The following is a 7,419-nucleotide window of genomic DNA, read 5'->3' on the forward strand; positions in this document are numbered from 1 at the left end:
CTGCTTCTGTTCAGGATAGGCTGTGACTTGAGACACTTTGAAGGAGGCCTAATTTCCATCTGAGCTCTGCTCAGTGGGTGGTGTGACTGTGACATCCTTGAATAGGACTGCAATCACTGCGTGGTGAAAACCACGTCAAATTTGTTCTGGGTTTTCCTTCGTCCTGAAGTGACAGCGCAGGACGTCATCGGCAGGGCCGTGGCTGCTGTTCTTGCAGCCGGTCACTCCCCCCCCCAATGCTGAGGAACCGGAAGCTGGGGAACGCCCACGCTGCCTGCCCACGGTGGGGGGCAGGGCAGCCTCCGCCTGCCGTGCCGCCCATCAGCTGAGGAGTCTTCCAGCCCTGCCCTTGGTGCACCTCCTGTTGCTTAGGGGGTGGGGGCAGAGGCCTGATTTTTGTAGCAGCTTTCTTTTTTCAAGGAGGGGAAAAGATGTGAAGCTGACCACAAAGTGAACACACTGATTCTTGGGTTCCAGTCGTGGCTGGGTTTCTTGAGGCTGGGTGGCATGCTGTCGCCAAGCTCATGCTACACCTCATAACCCACAACCATTTGCTGAGCTCCCTGGGGTCGCCTTAATCCCAGCAGCCAGGGTTGCACAGGGGAAAATAAGAATGCTGGCACAGAAAGGAGTCATTTAAGTGCTTATTGCATTGCAAGCTTCAGTTTTTACTTAGCTAAAATATCTACCATTGCTGGAAAACAATGTTTAAAATTTTGTGCTTATATGTTATTTAATGGTGTGGCCTATGTAAACCTCAGGATGCTTACATTTTGACAGTCTTCTGGAAATGTTTAACAGCACATAACACTGAGCAGGGAATAAAAGCGGGAAGAAATTGTGCTTGAAACTGTTTGTAACCCTGTCCCGCTAGGTCTTCAGCATGTCACGTTGGAATTCTTCAGGTAGACGGAGGGAAGTCTCCAGCAATGGCATTTGATGAGTTCTGTCTTGTGGCCCCGTTTATCAGCCTTGTTGATAACCCTCTCTCAAAGTCATCGTGTGCCTTTTCACCGCAGAAGCCGTTCTTTGGGGGATGAGTTTGTATCTTTGCCATTGAGCAAGAGCCCATTTTAAATTCAGGGTAATCAAATGCTTTCAGGATGTGGATTTTTCAAAGATTTTTTTTAAAGACCCATTCACTGGTAAGAGCAGTGAAATGTTCTTTCCACAGATGGTACTGCCCACAGAGGGGGTGTGCCTTTTGTTTTACCTTTTGGGAATAACCCAGCCCTCACCAAGGAGGAGTTCTATTTTCAATGTTAGGAAGACCACAGGGGGTCCACCGCCTCTTTTCCAAGGCCAGAGGCAGCTGAAAGCATTGCACCTCTGTCTTAAAACCCTAGCAGTCTTTACTTTGAAAGCCTGGCCTGGGCTCTAATGAGGATAGGGACTGAGGCTTTTGTTCAGAGTTCCACGGTGCCTGGAACTTAGTAGGCTCTTGGTTGTTATTATTTTGAAGGATGGGTGAATGGATTTTTGAGAAATCCGGGTTTTTTTTTTACCCCAATGAGCAATCGCTATTATTTTCCTACTTTACAAGCCTTTTCCATTGTTGGAGTTAAAACCATAACTGAAAACAATCACAGTCTTCCGTATCGATCACATACTTTAGAAGTCATAAATACGTCTTTTATTAAAGCTACAGCTGTTTAAAATTGGTGTTAATGACTTAAATTGACTCAGGAACTGTCATATAAACAATATTTAAAGTTCCTGATCATTGTTAAAAATAAAGCTTTAAAAAATTGTATCTTTGAGATTAGTACTGCATTGGAGTTGAGATAGGTCATTAAAATAGTTTTTCTTATCAATGAATATTATTTACAACTCATTCTCTCTGTTTCTCTCACTGCCTGATGTTTATGTGTCCGTAGGAGCACAGGGGCAAGTTTTCCTTTAGAAGCTGCTGAGGACAACGGGAACTCTCTTTCATAAGGGTTTGTTTTTAGCTAATGCATTAATTGACTCCAAAAAAGAGTCCAAATGGAACACTCTGCTTTCATCTGCTGGGGTAACCTAATAAAATAATGTTTGTTTTTAGATTCCCGGCTGTTAAGGGGGTTTTGCTCAAGGCAAAACCACAATCCCCTCGAATAACTTCAGAAGGAAAGTTAAGAAGACACACTAATTGTGCCTGTCTGAGGCTTGCTTCTTCCAGGTCGGAGGCACACCCCCAGCACACTGCTCTGGCCGCCGGGGCCTCGGTGCCCACCACCACTTTGATTCCATTAGCCAGGGCCCCTGCCCCTTTGCAGGATGCGTGATTTGGCAGTGAATCAGTTCTAAGGTGACTTTAAAACAGACTCAAGTTCTCAGAACAGACTTGTGCAAGCATACCATAATCCTGTATGGTGGGGAAAAGGAAATTCAACTTAAAGAAACCATTTTTCCCTGTCTCTTATCACCTCCCTCGGCCTCTTGCTCTTGCTCTGGTCTTGTTGAGCTGCTTTCAAGAGAAAAAGAGGGGCAAGTCACTCTGCCTCCACCATGGAGTTCTTTGGCCACTGAGAACTCATTAATATGAGGTATTACATGCCAGGCATGATCTCATTAAATCCTCCCCACAGCCCTTAAAGTAGGTACTGTTCTTTTTCCTGTGCTACAAATGAGGAAACCCAAGACTCGCAGAGGCGCAGTGTTTTGCTCGTGGCCTCTCAGCTAGCAAATGAGAGGGCTAGGATTTGAATCTAGGTCTCGTGGCAGTCCAAGCCCTGTTCTTTACCTTCAAGGGCTTCTCAACAAAACTTAGTCCAGGAAATTCTTATGACAGTCTTTGCCCAGAATTTCTTATTGTCCCCAGTTCTCAGAATCAGATGTATCATTCCTAGCTTAGAGTAGAAGGGAAGGGTGATCACTGATTATTTACCACAGTAAGTGCTTTTGCTATTTCAGAGAATTCCAGAGTCTGAGGAGCAGGTGAATCCTGACAAGTCTCTTGAGGGTCATCTTTTGTTTTTGTTTTTTAAAATGCATTTATTTGAGAGAGAAAGAGAGAGAGTCCATGAGCAGGTGGGGAGGGGCAGAGGGAGAGAGAAGCAGACTCCCCACTGAACAGGGAGCCCCACTCGGGGCTCAATTCCAGGACTCTGGGATCATGACCTGAGCTGAAGCAGACGCTTAACCAACTGAGCCACCCAGGCGCCCCAAGGTTCATCTTTTTTTTTTAAATTTTTATTTATTTGACAGAGCGAGAGAGGGAACACAAGCAGAGGGAGAGGGAGAAGCAGGCCTCCCGCTGAGCAGGGAGCCCAACGCGGGGCTCGATCCCAGGACGCCGAGATTAAGACCCGAGCCGAAGGCAGGTTCATCTTAAACAGTTTTATGACCTATTAAAATCAGTAAAGACAGGATTAAGGTAAACTTGAAGCATTTGCCCCATGAGTTTAAAATGGAAAGGTAATGTGGAAAAAGCAGAGATAAATTTACAGACTGTTACAGTGCAACGTGATATGATGTGAACTGAATCAGACCATCTTAAAAATCCCTACTATAATTAGAAAATGCCATTCTTCAACAAAAGTTGGAAATAATGGAAAACCAAGTTAAATATCTATGGGTACTTGGCCTCAAAGTGTGTCTGGAGGGAATGGAGACAGTTTACAGAATGTGGGATTTGCTGGAATTACTTCTGGACGTAAAATCTCCATCACCACTAATGGTGGATAAGTCTTACTCTATTCCCAACAAGTGCCCTGCACTCCCTCAAGTCAAAGGAGAGGACATGTACCCCTGCATTGTGCTGCTTCCTCCACCATTCCTACATAAACGAGCAGATTAGTGACTGACCCACACTAAACATTAACTGAAAGGATATGTGGATATATATCTGTATCTATATATATCCTTATACTTTCTTCAAAAAAGTGATTTCAAAGTGTGAATTTCTGTTTTGAAGTAAAATTTACCTACATAAGTTCTGAGTATAGAGATGTGCTTTATTAATTTGAGAATTTAGGTGTCCTGACAGCCACTCCATGTAAGAAGCTGCTTTTTGTAATAACCTTGTTATTTGAATCAGCTCTAGTCTTATAAAAGGCTTATACTTTGTTAGAATAAAATCAGAAAAATGAAAAGGTGGGGATGAGAAAAATTGAAACAGGCCTTCTTTTTTCCTAAGACAGAAGTGAAGTGATTGCTGATGTCTGTTGAATTTTATGATTGCGGAGAGTAGAGATTCCTCCACAGTCCTCAGCCTTTGTCCTGCCTCACGATGCAATGTATGCATTTCCTTCTTCCTAACTGAAGAAGCAGTTCGTAGGCTAATATCTTAGTTGTCTGAGGTAATAAATAACGGGGCAAAGAGTAGATTAACCAAAACCTTGAGAGGACCGTCTGGGGAATGAGATGTTCATAGGGCTTTGAAGAGCTCTAGCATGCTGCTGGGAATCTGGAAGAACACACACCCAGAGTCAGAACAGTCATATGCTCAGAGAGACCTGAAAAGGCCCTAAGTTCTCAACCTCCTGCCAACCTTGAGGCTCTTCAGAAAAAGGAAATGAAGACTGATGCAGAGTGGTAAACTGCCCAGCTCAGTGTTGAAAGTGTGCCTCAGCCCACATGAGCCCTTTGGCAAATACTGGCAGAGTTTTTTGATTCTAGGCATTTACAGAAATCTCTGTCCAACCATTGGCTAAACATCAAATTAACAGACTTCAGGGGCCATACATGACCCAGAATAGATACCGTATGGAATTAGTTCAGAGAATTTGCTAAATAAATGATTACAATAAGCAACAACAACAAATCTGATTTCCAGAGTTCTGCATTACAATATTCAAAACACCTGGTGTTCAACAAAAAAGTACAAGACATGTAAGGAAACAGTGTGGCATATACACAAGAAAAAAGAAATCAAGAAAAACTGTGTCTGAGGAAACCCAGAGTTGGATTTTCATTCTAGACAAAGATTTTAAACCAGCTATTATAAGTATACTCAATGAGTTAAAGGAAACCGTGTCTAAAGAACTAAAGGGAAGTACAGCATGATGATTTTAGGGCAGAAGAAAGAATAAGCAAATAAGGTCAACTGAAATATGCAATCTGAAGAACAAAAAGGGGAAACAAGAAAGAAAATTGAACACAGACCCATGGGAAACCATCATGTATGCCAATATGTGCACATAATAGGAGTTCCAGAAGAAGAGGAGACAGAGAAAGGGCAGAATTCTTGAAGAGGTAGAGGCTGAAAACTTCCCAAAATTGATGAAAAACAACCTATCTGAGAAGCTCCGTGAAATCCAAGTAGGACAAACTCGGAGATCCACCCACAAATACATCAGAATCAAACTATCAGAACAAAACCTGTGAGGGAATCTTGCAGCTACAAGAAAGAAGCAACTCATCATATACAAGGGATCCTAAATAAGATTAACAGCTGATATCTTATCTGAAGCCATAGAGGCCAGAAGGCAGTGGGATGAGATCTTCAAAGTGCTGGGGGAAAAAAAAAATCTGTTAATGAAGATTTCTACTTCTGATAAAATTATTCTTCAAAAATGAGAGAGAAATATACCCAGATAAAGAAAACCTGAAAGTTTGTTGCTAGCAGCCCTGTCCTACAACAGATGCTAATAAAGAGTCCAGGCTGAAATGAAAGGACACTAGAGGGAGATTTCAAAATAATAAAAGGGTCAGTTTATCAAGATGATATAATAAACTAAATATGTAAGTATATCGTAACACAGCTTCAAAGTGCATGAATAAAAACGGAGAGAACTAAAGGATAAATAGACAAATCACAGCCATATTTATATTTTCACTTCCCTTCTCAGTAATTGATTGAACACACAGAAAATAATCAGTAAGATTACAGAAGATTGAAACAGTACTCTCAGGCAATTTAATCTATTTGACATTTTTAGAACCACAGACCCAGTATCTCCAGAATTCACATTATTTTTAAGTGCACATGGAACACTGACCAAGCTAGACCATATGCTAACCCATAAAATAAATCTTAATAAATTTCAAAGGATTTGAAATATAGAGTATTTCTTACTCTGTATGTTTTCTTACCAAGCAAAATCAAACTAGAAATAAAAACAAAGATATCTGGAAAGCTTTCCAAATATTTGGAAATTAAACACACTTCTAAAAAGCCCATGGGTCAAATAATATATTACAACAGAAATTAGAAAATATTTTGAATAGAATGATAATGAAAGCACAACAGATAAAAATTTGTAGGATACATACAGTAAAAGCAGTAAGGAACTTTACAACTGTAAAGGCCTAAATTAGAAGAAGTGTTTTACAACCAGTGATCTAAGTTTCTACTTTAGGAAGTAGGAAAAAAGAGCAAATTAAATCCAAAATAGAAGAAAAAGTGGACAAACAATAGAGAAAAATCAACAATTCCAAAAGCTGGTTCTTTAAATTAACAATATTGATACCTGGCAAGACTATTAAAAAAAAAAAAAGACAAATTACCAATATATCAAGAATTAAAAAGAAGACATCTGTGATTCTATATATATAAAAAGGTAATGAAGGGATAGAAGAAGAATTTTATGTTAATTTGATGAAATGGATACATTTCTTGAAAAAATACAACTTGCCAAAATAGAACCAAAAAAAAAAAAAAAATCTGAATAGGCTATTTCTATTAAGTAAATGAATTTATTACCAAAAACTTTCTCACAAATAAAACTCCAGAGCCACATGGCTTCACCAGTGAATTCTATCAAATATTTAAGGAAGAATTAATACCAATATTATACTCTTACACAAAATAGAGGATGTTGGAACATTTCTCAACTCCTCATATGAGCATCATCATGTAACAGACCTGACAAAGACATTACAAGAATGGAAAATTACAGACCAGTATCCCTAAGGAACAATTATGGGAAACTGCTTTAATTATTAGCAAATAGAATCTAGCAATATATTTTGGTCAAGTGAGGTTTATACCAGGATGGCAAGGTTGGATTAACATTAAAAAAACCACAACAAAAACAAGCCCTCAAAATGAATAACAAATTTGGAGTACTTAATACTGCCTGATTACAAGACTAAAAGCTATAGCAATAGACAAATTGCTCAAAAATAGTTGATAAAACTACCTATTTGTATATCATCAATTGACTTTTTACCAAGGATGCTAATTCAATTTAATGGTCAAAAAGAAAATTTTTTTCAGCAAATATTGCCAGACCAGCTAAATATCCATAAATTTAAAAAAAAATTAGTTTTGACCACTGCCTCATCCCTTACACAAACATTAAGATTAACGTTTAGGCTAAAACAATAAAATATCCAGAAGAAAACAAGATAGTGTCTCTGTGACCTGTAGCAAGCAAAGATTTTCTAGAAGAACTATAAAATACCAGAAAGGATTAAAATGGGCAAATTAGGGCACCTGGGTGGCTCAGTTGGTTAAGCGACTGCCTTCGGCTCAGGTCATGATCCCGGAGT

Source organism: Mirounga angustirostris, unplaced genomic scaffold (genome assembly GCF_029215605.1).
Source record: "Mirounga angustirostris isolate CCGP_5_RB_7025 unplaced genomic scaffold, mMirAng1.0.hap1 SCAF_12, whole genome shotgun sequence".
In the NCBI taxonomy this organism is placed as follows: domain Eukaryota; kingdom Metazoa; phylum Chordata; class Mammalia; order Carnivora; family Phocidae; genus Mirounga; species Mirounga angustirostris.